This window comes from Clarias gariepinus, chromosome 20, assembly GCF_024256425.1.
Source record: "Clarias gariepinus isolate MV-2021 ecotype Netherlands chromosome 20, CGAR_prim_01v2, whole genome shotgun sequence".
Taxonomy (NCBI): domain Eukaryota; kingdom Metazoa; phylum Chordata; class Actinopteri; order Siluriformes; family Clariidae; genus Clarias; species Clarias gariepinus.
In genome coordinates this window covers 22,685,174-22,702,500 of record NC_071119.1, presented here as the reverse complement: position 1 = coordinate 22,702,500, position 17,327 = coordinate 22,685,174, and the positions used below count along the sequence as shown (strand labels likewise).

The following is a 17,327-nucleotide window of genomic DNA, read 5'->3' as shown; positions in this document are numbered from 1 at the left end:
AATGAAACTTTTCCAGCACTTACTGTAGGTATTCACCTCAAGTTAAACCTGCACCCTTAAGGAAACCAGAACGTTGGTTTGAAGAAAAGTTACGAGAAGTTTTACAAGTTTTGTGAAAGATCCTGATCAGCTTTATCTTTAACCTTTAAACTATTTTTACAAACTCTTCACCCTATCGATGACGGGTACTTACGCTAGTAATTAATAAAATTAACATTATTTTACCCTTTCAAGTGTTACATCATAAGTCAAGTTAGTGTTCCGTTGGTCAGAGAAAGTCCACACAAGAAAAAAATGTTTTATTTATTAGGTTTTAGGTAAAATGTTGTTTTTTTTTGTTAATTTTGCTAAAACCTTACTCCTTACCTTACTCTTAGGAAAATACATAAAATATAGAAGCAAGCATTGATAATCGGGCCCAAGCACCTGCAGCATCGTCGTTTTGGTTGGACAGTGGTCCCATGGGTTTAAAGAGGAAATACTAATGAATAAAGACCATTATGATGTAATTTTAGAAGTGTTAATTATTGTAGTGATATTTAACATTTTAACATATGGTGGTTTTTGGTTTTGAAAAAAAAAACTGCTAGATTTTATTAAAATCGTATTGTGTCACAAACTTTCTTAATCATCCGAAGAACTTTGTTAAAATAACACTTTTATTCTTTGTTTTTGGTTCCTCGCTCTCAGACCACCCAGGGCTTATGAATATTCATAAAGCAGATCCCCGTCACTCATTAATATTCACTACTCGACTCACAAAACAACGAGGAAAACAAGTGCGATCCTCATACCGCGCTGAGGTAGGGTCTCTGAATTTTTTACGACTGTAGCTGTTAATTGTAGCATTCGCGGTAACGTTCGCTGATGTAGGTAATTCAGCTAGCTAATAATAAGCTGAACACGCGGAGAAGCCTTTTTGCACGTCGCTACACGTAAATCTTTATAACAAGTGTTTTGTGAACTGCTGATCCGAAAGTAAACAGGATTATCCTGTCGAATATTAACCCCTGAAAGTCCAGGGAAGTCTACGGGTCAGGGATGAGTTACTGAATAACACACACCGTTGTGTACTTTAATGTTTATGATTTTGAAAGATCATGTTGTGGTTGCTAGGTAACCCTTCTCCTCGGAGTGTGCGACATCATACCTTTCGGAAGGCTTAGACGTTATCGCTAATAATCACGTTTGCTACGGCCGTCACGCACGACCGCTGGAAAGACGCACTGAAAACTGCCATACACACCCGAAACACGCACCCCTCCTCCTCTCAGAGTTATTCCCCATGACTGAGCACGGGGTATTCCTCACCCCCTGGACCTCCGTGTCCATCTAAACCCCCTCGGCTGCAGCTATCAGACTTAATTATTCACACTTATTGTAAATCTCTAGAAAAACAGAACACCACCACCACACACGAGGAGGAAACAGTTTCTAATTCAGCCCGAACTGAAGCTGCATTGAAGCTCATGTGCTGACTCAGTGCGTGCTTGCTGGGTAAAGCGAGCTGCCCGGACTCCAAGCGGAAATTGAAGTGAAAATAAAACGAAATAATTCAATCTGCGATGATCAAATCAGAAAGAAAAATGAAATTAGGAAAATAATGCACCAGACAGAAAAAATAAAATACAAAGAATGATTCAGGGAAAAGCATAAATTTCCGTTCCATTTATACCGAAAGTGGCAGTAAATTTGTCCGAAGGAAAAGTAGAGAGAAGAAGAGTGCGATTGTAAATAGGGAGTGTTTTTTTTTCCTATTTAGGATCCAGAGTGTATCAAGAGCTGCTGATTAGTCAGTCGCTGTAAAAGCCGCTGTGACATCATCAGCTGGCGATCGGATCGGAGTTTATCGGTGGAGCTCAAAGAGACAGTGTTACGCTGAGGGGAGGAGTCTGCCGTATCAGTCTCGCTGTAACACACTTTACTCACTGCTAACAAATATCAATATGGCATCAACTCTCTCAGTCCAGTCTCTCTCTCCCAGTCTAAGCTCTCCTTCAATCCAGTCTCTCTCTCCCAGTCTAAGCTCTCCTTCAATCCAGTCTCTCTCATTCAGTTGAGCCTGTCTCACCACACTTCTGCTTCTTACTACACTAAGTGTAATATCTCCCTTAGTCCACTCGTCATCATCCCCAGTTCAGTCTCTCTCCTCCTTAGTCCTGATTATCTTCCTCTCAGTCCAGTCTCTTTACTTTTCCCAGTTTCTCCCTTTAACCCAGTCTCCCTGTCCTCAGTCCAGTCACATTCCCTTTATTCTAGTCTCCCTCCCTTTAACCAAGTCTCTCTGTCCTCAGTCCAGTCTCTTTACTTTTTCCAGTTTCTACCTTCAACTCAGTCTCCCTGTCCTCAGTCCAATCACATTCCCTTTTTTCAATCTCTCTCCCTTTAACCCAGTCTCGCTGTCCTCAGTCCAGTCTCTCTGTCCTCACTCCAGTCACATTCCCTTTATCCCAGTCACATTCCCTTTAACCCAGTCTCTCTGTCCCCATCCAGTTTCTCTACGTTCAACCAAGTCTCTCTGTCCTCAGTCTAGTCTCTCTACGTTCAACCAAGTCTCTCTGTCCTCAGTCCAGTCTCTCTGTCCTCACTCCAGTCACATTCCCTTTATCCCAGTCACATTCCCTTTATCCCAGTCTTTGTTCCCATCCAGTTTCTCTACGTTCAACCAAGTCTCTCTGTCCTCAGTCTAGTCTCTCTGTCCAGTCTCTCTGTCCTCAGTCCAGTCACATTCCCTTTATTCCTGTCTCTCTCCCCCTTTAAACAAGTCCTCTGTCCTCGGTCCAGTCTGATTCCCTTTATACCAGTCACATTCCCTTTATCCCAGTTTCTCTCCCTTTAACCCAGTCCCTCTCCCTTCAACCCAGTCCCTCTCCCTTCAACCCAGTCCCTCTCCCTTCAACCCAGTCCCTCTCCCTTCAACCCAGTCCCTCTCCCTTCAACCCAGTCTCTCTCCCTTTAACCCAGTCTCTCATCCTCAGTCCAGTCTCTCTCCCTTTAACCCAGTCTCTCTGTCCTCAGTCCAGTCACATTCCCTTTATTTCAGTCTCTCCCCCTTTAACCCAGTCTCTCTTCCTTTAACCAAGTCCCTCTCAATTCAATCATTACCTTTTAGCCTAGTCTTTCTTTATCAAGTCCAGTCTCTCAATTTAGCCCAGTCTCCTTTGCCAAAGTCTAATCTCTCTCTCTTCCAGTCTTTTCCCACCTCAGCCCAGCCTTTCTTATTTTAGCACAACCTCTATTTAATCTAGTCTATAATCTTTTAGCTCAGTCACTCATCCCCAAGTCTAGTCTCTCTCCTCTTTGTCCAGTCCCTCATCCTTTGTTTGCTCAGACCAGTCTCTCTCCTTTTAGACCAGTCCCACACTCCCATTAATCCAGTCTCTCTCCCTTCATTTCAGTCTTTCTATTCCTAAGTCGTGTCTCAGCCTTTAGTCCAGTCTCTCTCTCCCCATTCTCCGCCCTCTCCGTCCAGACTCAAATCCCACACCCTGCTATGTTTTCACACTATTTCTAGATTCCTAATTTTATTATTATTTTTTAATTTCATGTTACACTTCACTGTATAAGCTGATCATTCAGGCAGCACCAAGTCTTCCTTGAGAACACCTGCATTCGGGTGAAATGTGTGTGCGTGTCTTCAGACAGCACAGACGGGACGATTCTCACATGCCTCGCATTCCAGTCCGCTGTGTAAAGTTTAGGCAGGGTTTTTGTCCTGAGAGGCGAGAGAAAAGGCTACACACACACACACACACACACACACACGTGTACACTCCCATTGGGCCCCCTTGACCCACACACCAACCCAACATTCGTTTAGCTGTTGCCATAGTGATGGATGCAGGGGAAAGAATAACAGAAAAAAAAGAGACCAGAGCAAACTCACACCTACGAACATTTCTCAACAATTTCATTAACATTCTTTTTCTTTTTTGGAAAACCTCATTAAAGCTTCAGTCTTAAATCATGTCAGTTTTATCTTGAGTGATGACTGTTTACTTTAACACACACACACACACACACACACACAGAATGAAATCGAACATATGCAGATTTAAAATTCTATGAAGTAATTTGACGTTCTTAACAAAGAGAAATTGATCACAACAAGTGTGTTTGGTAAACATTCCCGCCAGGTCAAGCGCGCTGCTCCGCTCGCAGCACAAGTACTTGCTTTACTTTACTTTTTTTCTTTCCTAAGACATCACTCAGACACGCCCACAGTATCCTATTAGGTATTAATTACCCACAATGCACAGAGACAAATGAGGGTGGTGTGGAGTTTGGAGCACAGCCACAGTGGGCTGATGTGTGTGTGTGTGTGTGTGTGTGTGTGTGTGGGTGACATAATAAATAGGGAGTGTCATTTGGGACACGACCACAATGGTCTTGATGAGTGAGAGTGTGTGAGAGTGTGTGAGTGTGTGTGGCCTGAAGGTCTACATGCTTCAACATGCTACTGGAATATATACTCTCACTGTGTGTGTGTGTGTGTGTGTGTGTGTGTGTGTGTGTGTGAGTGAGAGAGAAAGAGACTCTTTCTTTTAGTTTTCTCATTCTTACTTCTCTCTCTTTTTTACTCCTCCTTTCTTTCTTGCTCTTAATTCTCTCTTACTTCGTTATTCCTTGTTCTGTTTCTTTTTATTTTTTTTATTATTTATTATCCCTCTTTATCCCTCATTTCCATCCTCTGCATTTCTTTCATACTTCTTTCTTTTTCGTTTTCCCTTTCTTTCTCTTTTTCTTTTCCTCTCTGCCCTCAATTTGTTTTTATTTATTTCTTTATACCTCATTTCTTCTTTATTCCGTTCTTCGTTTCTTTCTGCTTCTTCTCTTTCTGCCGTGTTTCTTTCATTCGGTTATAATTTCTTCCTTGCTTTCTTGGCTCTTCCTTTATTTCCTTACCTTCATTCGTTTTTGCTCTCTCCTTTCTATTCATTTTTCCCCTTGCTCTCTTTCTTACCCCTTTTTGTGCATTTCTTACCCCTTTCTTTCTTGTTCTCCCCACTTATTGTCTTAATTTCTTCGTCTTTTTTTCTTTTTTCTTCTTTATTCTTTCCGCCTTTTCTTTCTTCTTCTCTGATCTCTTTTTCTATCTCTCTATTCTTTTTTCTTATTTTTTTCCTCCATGCTCTCTTCTTTCTTTTACCCCTTTCCTATTTTCTTTCCAATCCCCCTTTCTTTCTCGTTCTCCCTTTTCTCCCCTTTACCTTGCCATCTTAAGGTCATCATGTCATTCCCATGGGAACCTTTACGCAAGTATGTCATTGTTTACATTTCTCTCTCTCTCTCCATCTGCGCTATAAGAAGCGATCCTGTATCTCTCTGTTCCTCAGTTCTTTTTGTCGCTTTCAGAGTGAAAGTAACAATGTTTCTTTTTCAACTTTCTTTTGAAGTTCTACTTTTTCCTCAACATCATCCTTCAGCAAACATTTGACCTCCTCAATCTCTCTCTCTTCGTTTCTAATCTCATCGATTCAACTGAATGAATCCCATCCCACAACACACACACACACACACACACACACAGCGAATGCAGTAGTAAACCATGTGGCAGGAGACTGACTGTTGAATTAGTAAAGCAATATACAGTCAGTGTAGTGAAGGTGCTGGGGCGAAGCGTGAAACCGCACACACACACACACAGAAGACGAGTGAAGTGCAGAAAGGAGCACATGTTTTACAGAGGAAGTGTGAACGCGCCGAACGACCCTGGGGAGAGCCGTATAAATCACTCATAGGAAGAGGAAATGTTAAGTAACCCATCACTGACCCACACACACACACATCAAACGTTTAGGAGACCGGTTCCTGACCTTCCCCTTAAGCGACACAAGATGTGCTGCCTCAACTCATGACCTTAAAGGCAGCAAACTCACAGAGGAACACATGCACGCTGCTTCAGTATCACCTCGACTTGCAAACACACAGAGAGAGAGAGAGAGAGAGAGAGAGAGAGAGAGAGAGAGAGAGAGAGAGAGAGACATCCCTCGCTCTGTTCCCTCGGCCATATTGCTGCATTGTTAGAGGAGCTGAAGCACTGTAATTTTGCACCTATTTTTATCCGCTAGCGGAGCTGCACTGCTTTTTCCTACTGAGTGTGTGGGAGAGAGATTCTGTGTAAGCGCGCATGTGTGTGTGTGTGTGTGTGTGTGTGTGTGTGTGTGTGTCCCTCTGCAGTTTCTGCACTGTGTACTCTGTGGTGTAGCAGAGGGAGCTGACGGTGTTGGAAAGGTCAGCGTTTAATAAGACGTGTGGTGATGAGAGATGGGACAGGCGGCCATGTTGGAACATTGATGGAGCTTCGCTGGAGAGCGCACACACACACACACACACACACACACACACACACACACACACACACACACACACGCCGAGAGAAAGAGAGAGAGAGTGTGAGAGAAACGAAGAAATCGGTGCTGGAACAGGAATTCCGAACAACGTGTGTCTTTACCTTTTACTGAACCACAAACAGTTCTTGGAATGAGATCTTTTCCTGAAATACATTGACGCAGAAGTACACGTGCATGAGTGTGTGTGTGTGTGTGTGTGTGTGTGTGTGTGCGCTCTTCGGCTAAGTGTGTAAACATGTTCAGACACGTCCGAGTCATCACTGTCGTTCTTTCTGAACTCCACTCTCTTCAGTCTGACTGACGGGTTCAAACCCGACGAGTTTCAAGGTCAGGACAGTTGGACTAGTTAGGGTCCCTGCATAGGGGACGTTGTTACTCCGATTTCTGTTGCTTCTGGTGCCAAGATGCCTAATCAGATTAGGAGAGCGTCTCAGTAGGGGTGTTTTCTTTTCCGTTCAGTTTGTCTTCCCTGCGTGGTGATGGAGTCCAAGTCGGAGGGGGGACTTTTTTTTTTTTTTTTGGTGCAGATGGTCTTCCATTTGGGGCGATTTTGCCTGCTTAGTGGACATTTGTGCTTCGGGTTGCACTGTGTGTTTAATTAGGAGGGGAGACCGCCTGGGTAGACAGTCTTTGTTTTAGGTGTGGGTTGTGTTTCCTTTGTGATCAGGAAGCCTTGGAAGACATCACTTATGAGGGGGCACAGATTATCCTGTTCCCTCTTGGGCCTAATTAGGATTTTATTTATACTTTTCTGAAACAGGGAGGATTTTTGGTCTGTGTTATGTTTACTTTGCAATTATGCTGCCTAAGTAGGGTACACCGTTTGTTCAAGGTGTATTCCCTGAAGAATTAGGCTACCTATACAGGAGCTGTGTTTTGCTTTGGGTTGTGTTACATTTGTGGAGAGGCTTTTTTGGTGGCTGACCTTCGGCTTTGGGTCAGGTTGTGTGTTAGCTTCAAGTTAGGCCAACTACGCATATATCGTAGGGGGCTTGTTTTGAATTAAGTTGTTTTCCACTTGCGATGAGGTTTCCTATGTAGAGGACATTTTTTGGCTTGGGTAATGTTCCATTTGAACTTATGCTGCCTTGTTAGGGCACACTGTTTGGCCAGGTGTGTGAATAAGGATAAGTATATAGCTTTGTGGTCCATTTGAAATAAGCCTACCTAAATATGGGGCAGGTTGCCGGTCATTGGAGTGAAGTTAACTAAGAAGGGAGTATCAATTGGTTAAGGTTGTGTTACATTTGCAATTAGGCTACCTACATAGGGGGCGTGTTTTTGGTTCAGGTTGTGTACCATTTAGAATTAAGTTACCTACATAAAGGGCATGTTTTTGGTTCAGGTTGTGTACCATTTAGAATTAAGTTACCTACATAAAGGGCATGTTTTTGGTTCAGGTTGTGTACTATTTGCAATTAGGCTACCTACATAGGGGGCGTGTTTTTGGTTCAGGTTGTGTACCATTTAGAATTAAGTTACCTACATAGGGGGCATGTTTTTGGTTCAGGTTGTGTACCATTTACAATTAAGTTACCTACATAAAGGGCATGTTTTTGGTTCAGGTTGTGTACTATTTGCAATTAGGCTACCTACATAGGGGGCGTGTTTTTGGTTCAGGTTGTGTACCATTTAGAATTAAGTTACCTACATAAAGGGCATGTTTTTGGTTCAGGTTGTGTACTATTTGCAATTAGGCTACCTACATAAGGGGCGTGTTTTTGGTTTAGGTTGTGTACTATTTGCAATTAGGCTACCTACATAGGGGGCGTGTTTTTGGTTCAGGTTGTGTACCATTTAGAATTAAGTTACCTACATAGGGGCATGTTTTTGGTTCAGGTTGTGTACCATTTAGAATTAAGTTACCTACATAAAGGGCATGTTTTTGGTTCAGGTTGTGTACTATTTGCAATTAGGCTACCTACATAGGGGGCGTGTTTTTGGTTCAGGTTGTGTACCATTTAGAATTAAGTTACCTACATAGGGGGCATGTTTTTGGTTCAGGTTGTGTACCATTTAGAATTAAGTTACCTACATAAAGGGCATGTTTTTGGTACAGGTTGTGTACTATTTGCAATTAGGCTACCTACATAGGGGGCGTGTTTTTGGTTCAGGTTGTGTACCATTTAGAATTAAGTTACCTACATAAAGGGCATGTTTTTGGTTCAGGTTGTGTACTATTTGCAATTAGGCTACCTACATAGGGGGCGTGTTTTTGGTTCAGGTTGTGTACCATTTAGAACTAAGTTACCTGCATAGAGGGCGTGTTTTTGGTTCAGGTTATGTACTATTTGGAATCAAGTTACCTACATAGGGGGCACGTTTTTGGTTTAGGTTGTGTGCCATTTGGAATTAAGCTACCTACATAGGGGGCACGTTTTTGGTTTAGGTTGTGTGCCATTTGGAGTTAAGCTACCTACATAGGGGGCGCGTTTTTGGTTTAGGTTGTGTGCCATTTGGAATTAAACTAACTACATAGGGGGCATGTTTTTGGTTTAGGTTGTGTGGTAGGTTCCATCTGGAAAACACAAACAACTTGTTTTTGCTTAAGGCAGTCTCCCAATTGGAATGAGGTTGCCTAGATAGGGGGCACTTTTTGGTTAAGACTAGTTAAAACTGCTTTTGCGTGTTGCTTCAGGTTGTGTTTCCTTTGCAATTAGGCTACCTCTATAGGGGACATGCTTAGGTTGAGGATGTGTTCCACTTGGGATAATGTTACTTACAGTATACAATTTTTTTAATCAATCATTATTTATTAGGCTGCCTAGATAGGAAACTTTCTTTCCGACTAGGTTTGTGTTCTTTGTAGTGAGGGGGCCTTTTAGGGGCCTGTGGCAAGTGTGTTCCATATAGGAAAAGCTAAAATGGTTGGGTTGCTTTATTTGGGGAGTTAAATGCACCCAGTGTATACCCTCTATGGATTGGATAGGGTGCTGCCTATTTAGGGGGTCAGTTCAAATGGGTGCAGGTCTGCTCAGTTAGGGTACTTGTTGAGTTCAGGTTGTTTCCTATAAACTACTTAGGTGGGGCACTACCTTTTGCAATGCAGTGTGGTGGGGGTGGGTTGCCTACCTAGGCCTTTGTTTTGCCGGAATTGTGCTGATTTGGGGCGAGGCCGGTCTAGCTAGGGGAATTCCGTTACAGTTTGAACAGGAACGTTTTTGCTTTTTGCAACCCGTGTTAGTAGGATAAATACAACACGTCCATTATATAAGCCATGATGTGTTGAGTTTTTCCATTAGCCACTGTTCCTGTTCAGATGGAACATCTTGATGAAGAATAACACAATGACTCATCAGAAGAGTGCAAGATAAACACACACACGCATCATTCACATTCCGCTTCTTCACACCATCGCTTTTATCTATTAAACCTACAGTCATGGGCTGTGTCTCAAACAACCACACCGCTGTACTCTGTGTCACCAGCACTCCATCTGTGATACGTGGCAAAGTCACTAGCAAGAGACATATCGCTGAGTGACAGCATGTCAGAAAAGATGAATAAATAAAAGACAGACGTCGAAAAAAAGAAAAAGAAAGACAGGAGGGAGCAGAGCTGATGTAATACAATAGCAATGAGGATCTGACAAAGACTTCAAAGGTTTGCCTCAGATTGCACACTAGGACTAAACACATTTACTTCACAGTCAGAGTTTAGACCATTAGTGAACAAAACAGCCCTAGAGATTGTTAAAATTTATACCTAGGGTTTGATGATGTAGTTAAATCTACAAAAGTTAGCGTTTGTGATGAATAGTTAGTTGTCGACGAGTGACGTTAGTTACTCAGCTATATAACAGTACGACAATGATTTAAGTAAAAGAAGTCACTCCACTAGATCTGAAGCTTAATATATTTTTGTTCTGAATCCTTCATCTTTCCTTCAAACAATAAACAGTGTTGATAAAAACATCATTAATCATGAAATACATCAGTAGTAGATTGTTCAAGTTACCTACTTATAGGATTTTTTTTCCCCCAGGGTGTTTTCCATTTGGAGTTAGGCTACCTACATGGGGGCATGTTTTTGGTTCTTGTCGTGTTACATTTGCAATTAGGCTACCTTTGTAGGGGGGGGGGGGTGTCATCAGATTGTGTTCCATTTGGAATTAAGCCACCTACAGAAACGGCATGCTTTTGGTCCAGGTTGTGCTCCATTTGGAATTAGTGTTCCTACATAGGGGGCATGTTTTTGGTTCAGGTTGTGCATCATTTGGAATTAGACTAGTACCAACAAAGGGGGCATGTTTATCGTTCAGATTGTGTTCCATTTGGAATTAGGCTACCCATTTAGAGGGCGTGTTTTGCTTCAGGTTGTGACCCATTTGGAATTAGGCTACCTAGGTAGGGGGCATCTTCTTGGCTCATGTGCTCTATTTGGAATTTTTATGAGAAAACAATTGGGATATTTTGGGTTGTGTTCCATTTAAAATTAGGCTAGGTTGTGTTCGACTTGAAATGAGATCACCTACAGTGGGGCAAAAAAGTATTTCCTACAAAGTGATTTTCTGGATTATTTTTTTCTTCATAGTTGAGGTATACCTATGATGAAAATTACAGGCCTCTCTCATTATTTTAAATGGGAGAACTTGCACAATTGGTGGTTGACTAAATACTTTTTTGCCCCACTGTATATAGGGGACCATTGTTTTTTTTATTGATGTTGGGGAGATAAAAAAAAAAAATGCCTTGGCAGGAACTTTACGTATGTAACACCACTGACAAAGTCATTGAAATAAAAAAATAAAAAACTATTCTAAGCCCCGCCCTTGTTTGACCAGGAACGCCCGTCACGCATTCAAACAGTGCCTCGTTTTGAAACAAAGGCAATATCGTCTATAATAACTAACATGAAAGTGTGTGTGAAGGAGACTGAGATTGCTAACGTTTAATAATTCAACACTTGGATTCGACGTCGCCGCTTCCTGCCTCCGAGGCAACAAAATGTTGCGCACGTACATGGAAATGTATGATGCGAGTTTTGTGCGGTGTGTAAAGAGGGTTGTTGTAGTACTCTAGTAAGCTTAAAAATAACACTTATAAATAAACAACAACATTGGACACGCGGAGTGAAAACCAGACAGAAGGCGTAAAACCTGGACGTCTCGCCGTCTCTCATGTCCCAGGAGACTGGATTTATTCATGAGCACTTAACTCCTGTATCAGTTCTATATATTATTGATGAAGGACAGAATGGTTCTTTTAAATAATACAGATGTTTTGCCTTCACGTTTAGTGGTGTTGACGTGGTGGAACGTCTCATCTTAAAATTGCACAACAAAGACGATTTATATTTATACGGACGCTTGAATCAGATCGATTACTGTTTCCATTGTAATATGATAAAATGCGTAAATTTGTCTGGATGAAGATGGACGTTACTTGACATTTAAGGGAGGAGTCTCCAGTATCAGTCACGCTCAAAGCTGCTGAGAGGACGGATGTCTCCAGCTGCTATAACATAAGCGCTACTGTTACTGTCCTCCCTATCACGCTTATACTTTTTCTTTTGCCAAGATGGTTCCCGTGGTCTGCACACAGCGCAGCGCTTAAACTATATACAGCACCTGCGCTTGTGTGTGAGAACATCACCACAGCTGCATAACACACACACACACTCGAGATTAGACATGCCGAAAAAGGATGAGGGAAGCTCGCTGCTTCTCTGCATGTACTCGGTCTCCGAAACACACCCTGAGCTCCGTGCCTGATGTGCTAAGACACCGCAGCTGCTGCTCCTGGAACAGGTTCATAGCGTCGCTCTTGTTTCTCATAAACACTCGCCCCATCCGTGAACCGTGAGAGCGCCAAATCTCTACCCTGTAATGTTCTCGTCACAGTCAAAGACATGCGCGGGCGACGCATGAGCGCCAAGATATTGTCCTTCTCGCTTAGCGTGTCGGCTTGTCACCCGACGACGCCAAACGTAGAAACATAAGGAGTCGCTAACGACAGCGAGGAAACCGAGCAGCAAACCGCCTCGTGTCGCCTTCTAGTGCTTATCGCAACAGGAACGATTAGAAGTTTTAATGGACCTAATGTCTGTTTATCTTCAAAAGCCTGCCATGTTTGTTTTTGTTTTTCTTTGCTCTGCTTTTCATGCGATTTAATTAGCATTTAAAGCAATTATGTAGTTAGTCCATAAAAATGGAAGACTCATTTAGTCTTAAATTAAAGGTCTAAATTGTGGTTTAAACAAGTAATAGGAAACGTAAGAACTGATGTGAATCAACACCGGTGTAGTGTTGAAGAATACAGTCTTTAGCACATGCTATAGTGCAAAAACAAAAGTGAAAGCCTTATAAACAGTAATTAATAAATAAGATGGTTTTTGGTGTGACAACGTTTTAAGGACCCGATAGTCTCAGGTATAATTTGCGCAGTTTTATAAGTAAATTAGCAACCAAGTTTTACTCAGCATCCTGCAGACACAGAGTTTTTTTTCTTCTGAGGACTTTGACTGCTTCTGTTTTGCCTGGCAGCTTTCTTTTTGTTTTATTGTTTGAAAAGTGGTATATAATGATGTCCTTTTTTCTTTTCTAGCATACAAAATTTCCTTTTTCAACATTTATTTTTGTGGTGATGTCCTGATGTTTAGAAATCAGAAATGTTTTTGTATTAAAACAATAATAAATTCCTAAAATTACATTGTATGGTTTAAGTACCACTAAATGGTCGTCTGTTAAATTGTTCTACAATGAGCAAAGACAATATGCATCCTTACCCATTTCCATAGCATTCTTTCAAATACTCACATTTTTTTTCTCCTCAAGGTTTGTCATTTGAGCCGATATAAGATCTTTAAAAAGCGATGAACAAATTTCAACTTTATAAACTGCCTTGTGTGGGTGGAACCCAAAATACAGGCAGTAACTGAGAGGGGGGAAAAAAGCAACTGTCCAAACTAAACAAACAAAAGATAAATAAATCAGTACCTGCGGAATACCCAGAAGTGTGTGTTTACACCAAAACTGGGCTAGTTATGGAATAAGGACCCTCATGGAAAACCTTTTTGGGTTTAAAATTTATGGAAATAGATTTCAGTTAAAAGAGTAAATCAACATTGAATCTAGAGATAGGGAAAAGTTGTTTCAGTAGAACTTTATAGAATGTCAATGTCACGTCTCAGTTAGCCAGCTAATTAGGTTTCCAAGTTAGCTAGTTAATTTTTGTTAATTTATGTTGCCTTGTCTCAGCTAGTTAGCTAACTAGGTTTCTTAGTTAGGTTTTGTTAAATTACGTTGTTAGTTTTTGTTGTATGTATATTAACGTGGTGTAGATGCTGCAGAGTAGAAATGCACCACGGTGAGCTGGCGTTTCCATGCAAAAAAGACACGTTTTTGAGCATGGTTCTAGTTTTGAGGGTTGTTGGCAAACTTGGGTATCATGGAGTTATGAAAATCTAGTCAAAAGACTCGCTCGAAGCAACTTTCCTCGTCCTTGTGTTTAAACGATGGTGGGCGTGGTTCATGCTAGGGTTTTTGTTTTTGTGTTCTGTTAAAAAAAAAAATTTTTTTAAATATTTTGCACCGAATATTTGTCTGGGAACATCTTTATCCTTGTCGGAGCGTGCGCCGACTCCCTTTAAACAGAAACGACAACGTGGGAATCTTTTACCTGTTTACGTCTTTATAGCTTTTCATAATCGAATCACACAATATGCTAGAACAAAAAGCCTTTACAGATGTTCTAAAACATCTTTTAGAATATTGCGTAACTGACTACGGGAACGCGAGCGTACTCGCCTTTTTTTTTTTTTTTGCACAGATCCGCTGAAAGCGAGGCTTTGTATACTCTCCGATATTTAGATTTAACAAGGTGTTTTGGTTATAATTTGCAAAAAAGAAAAAGCGTTTCTTAATCGAAACCGTCTCGACGCTCATCTCGATAAAGCTGTGCGCGCTTTTGTTCTGGAGTTAAAAGCATGCGGCGGTTCATTAGTTAAGCCAAAGCTGTTGTGAGGGCGTGTTAAAGTTAACCGCCGTTGTAATTACGGCTCTTGGATGAGTGTAAATTCACAGCTAACCTTTAAAGGAAACCTGAACGGATGGCGGGAGGAGAGGGAAAGAGATGGAGAGGGGGAAGAGAAATAGAGAAAAACTGAGATAAGGGTGAAATGAAGCAGGTGAGAGTGAGAGAGGTAGAGTGAGAGAGAGAGAAGGGGGGGGGGGGGTGTTTAAGACAGAAGTGCTGTAATTAGAGTCGATTTTCCAGATGGGGATTCTCAGGTAAGCAAGACTCCAGCAGGAGCAGACTAATGAAAATTCCTCTGATGGCAAAGATGCCGTGGTGAACATCTGAGGAACGAAACGAAAGAGCGGAAAATATCTTGATGAAAATGGAAACAAATGGAAGTGCTTCAACCAGATGTTGAAAATATTCTTAAGAGAAACAAGATGGCGAGCGAGCACTGTTATTATGAAGGGTCTGTTGCACTTGTGTTGCCAATGAGACTGTCTTGTCTATATCCAGACATCCTTAACTATCTACTGATGTGGTTGAACATCACACACTGTGTGTCTTTCATTCAATTTAACAATTGGTGAGAGTTAGCTAACAATGTCCTCCCTTTGATTTGATGCCAAATTGCACTAACATACCAAAAAGTGAGCTGAATTTTTTATGGTTTTATTTATCTTTTACACTCTCTTTGTTTTGTATTTATTGGTATTTAAAGTAAGTTTAAAATTTTCCATTAGGATTAATAAAGTACTCTATCTATGCTAGGTAAACTATTATTACTGTACATCCAACTGCTTGCAAGCTAACAGCTGTGGTGATGTTATGTCATGTGAAGCTTTTAGGCCTGGAGCATCTGCCCCATTTGTTGCCCCCACTAATCCAATGCATGTAATCGCTGATGTTCCTAGAACCTCTTCCTTTCACAGTGGTCCATTTGTCTTCTCTATGATTTACGTAATCGGTTTAAAGCCCAGAATAATGATGTGTACGACTTTCTCTGGAGTTTTTTTAAACGCTACAGGCCTTGTGTGTCAACCTACACGGTTTCCACAGATGCCAGCGATCCACAAGCTGCACCCCTCGGTAACCCGCCGGGCCGCTCTTATTCGTCAGGAAAGATCCTTTGCTGATACTCATGAAGGCAGCTTGCGAAGGCTGCAGGGATTGTTACTCTGGAGCAGCTGTATGGAAATGAGGACGTGCAGGCTTGCGCAGTCAATCGGCCCGCCCTGGAAGAGTTGAGAAACAAGGCCCCCCTCTCAGCAGCCTCGTTCCAGCCATGAGCTTGGCATATTAGCCATTCAGGAAACAAATAAGACCTCCAACAGAGGCGAACCTCCAAAAAAGGAACAAAAACAACTCGGGGCAATGAAGCAGAGACCAGAGATCCCTTTGAGGGAAGCATGTGTGGAGGCCCTTCACTCGAGTGAAACTTCCTGCTGTACAATAGCACAGGCTCATGACCAGCTATAAAATACATGACCTCAGCACCCGACACAATAATACTGTTTTTATTTTTTTCGAATGTCCACACTGTCTTTTAATATGAGTAAAGTAGACTGAGCTACACGTTATGTATGAATGTTGCTATAACAAGAAAACAACTGAAGTTAATGCTCTGTCATTTGTAAACTTGCATTGAAGTTACATTGGTAACTAGCAAACCACTAGCGCCCAGACCGGAGCATCCACCGAGCGCCCCCCTGACCGAAGAGTCCACCGAGTGCTTGTGCAAGAACCTTCTATTGATTGCTACTGACTTTTTCCAGTGGCACAAAGGCACCTAGTGATAGTGACCATCACTTTGGAACCATCACTGGGAAATTTCAGTAGCCGCTCGGGACCCTCCACCGACCGCCGCTCGGGACCCTCCACCGACCGCCCCTCGGGACCCTCCACCGACCGCCCCTCGGGACCCTCCACCGACCGCCGCTCGGGACCCTCCACCGACCGCCGCTCGGGACCCTCCACCGACCGCCGCTCGGGACCCTCCACCGACCGCCGCTCGGGACCCTCCACCGACCGCCGCTCGGGACCCTCCACCGACCGCCGCTCGGGACCCTCCACCGACCGCCCCTCGGGACCCTCCACCGACCGCCCCTCGGGACCCTCCACCGACCGCCCCTCGGGACCTTCCACCGACCGCCGCTGGCAACTTAGTAGCAGAAAAATTTCACAACCTACCGCTGGCAAACTCGCTCAGCATTCCATTATGCACCTACAGATGCATTACAAAATGAGACGCTCTCCACGCTTACTGTCCCTTACGCATTTCCCCTCAGTGGGGGTGGCAAAAGCGGCCCTGATGACCTCCTTCCCAGCTCCTGGTTGCTTGGCAACAATGAGAGGGCTGAATGGCCAGAGGGATGCAGAGGCATATCTGTGGCCTGATCCTGTGAATCCAGAGAGACTTTTTCAGCAAACATACGGTCTAAACCTTATAAAGAACAAACACTCACGTACTTTACTTACTGCCAGATGTAACTGTTACAGTATTTTCTTTCTATCATATGTGTTTTGCTAAAGCAGCACTAACAGGACGCTGATGCTGCTGCTGATTCATCCATGTGCATTTCGGTAATGAGTGCCCCAGCGGTCTCTAATGAAGGAACCATGTTATACGCTTTCACAAACAGTCGGTTTATTTTAGGAATGAGTGACAACTGTTGCGTGATGCGTTCAGAGACAGAACACACTCGTTTATCTGGAAAACATTATCATAAACTGTCAACCAGTGCCTGTTCAGGCTGTTCAGATTTACCTCATAATCTGATGGTGTATCCATCCAGCTCTCTCTCTCTCTCTCTCTCGCTCTCACCCTCCATCTGCCTAGACATTAGCCTATGCTGGATATGAGGATGTGGGTTAATTACTATTCTGGGACTGTACTTGTACAAACACCCGCACCCTTTTCTTTTTTTGCCATCCGGCCGCTTTATGGTCCAGACAGATTTTAATATCCTGTTGCTTCTGAAAGCAAATAAAAGATGACACAGGCTAACACAATGCA

At 42.6% G+C, this 17,327-nt stretch overlaps 1 protein-coding gene across 1 annotated transcript in view; it reads right to left on the bottom strand.

The window, feature by feature from the left end:
* Positions 1 to 17,327, bottom strand: part of fbxw7 (F-box and WD repeat domain containing 7) — a 130,404-nt gene that overhangs the window by 31,742 nt on the left and 81,335 nt on the right. The gene's annotated exons all lie outside the window — the stretch shown is intronic.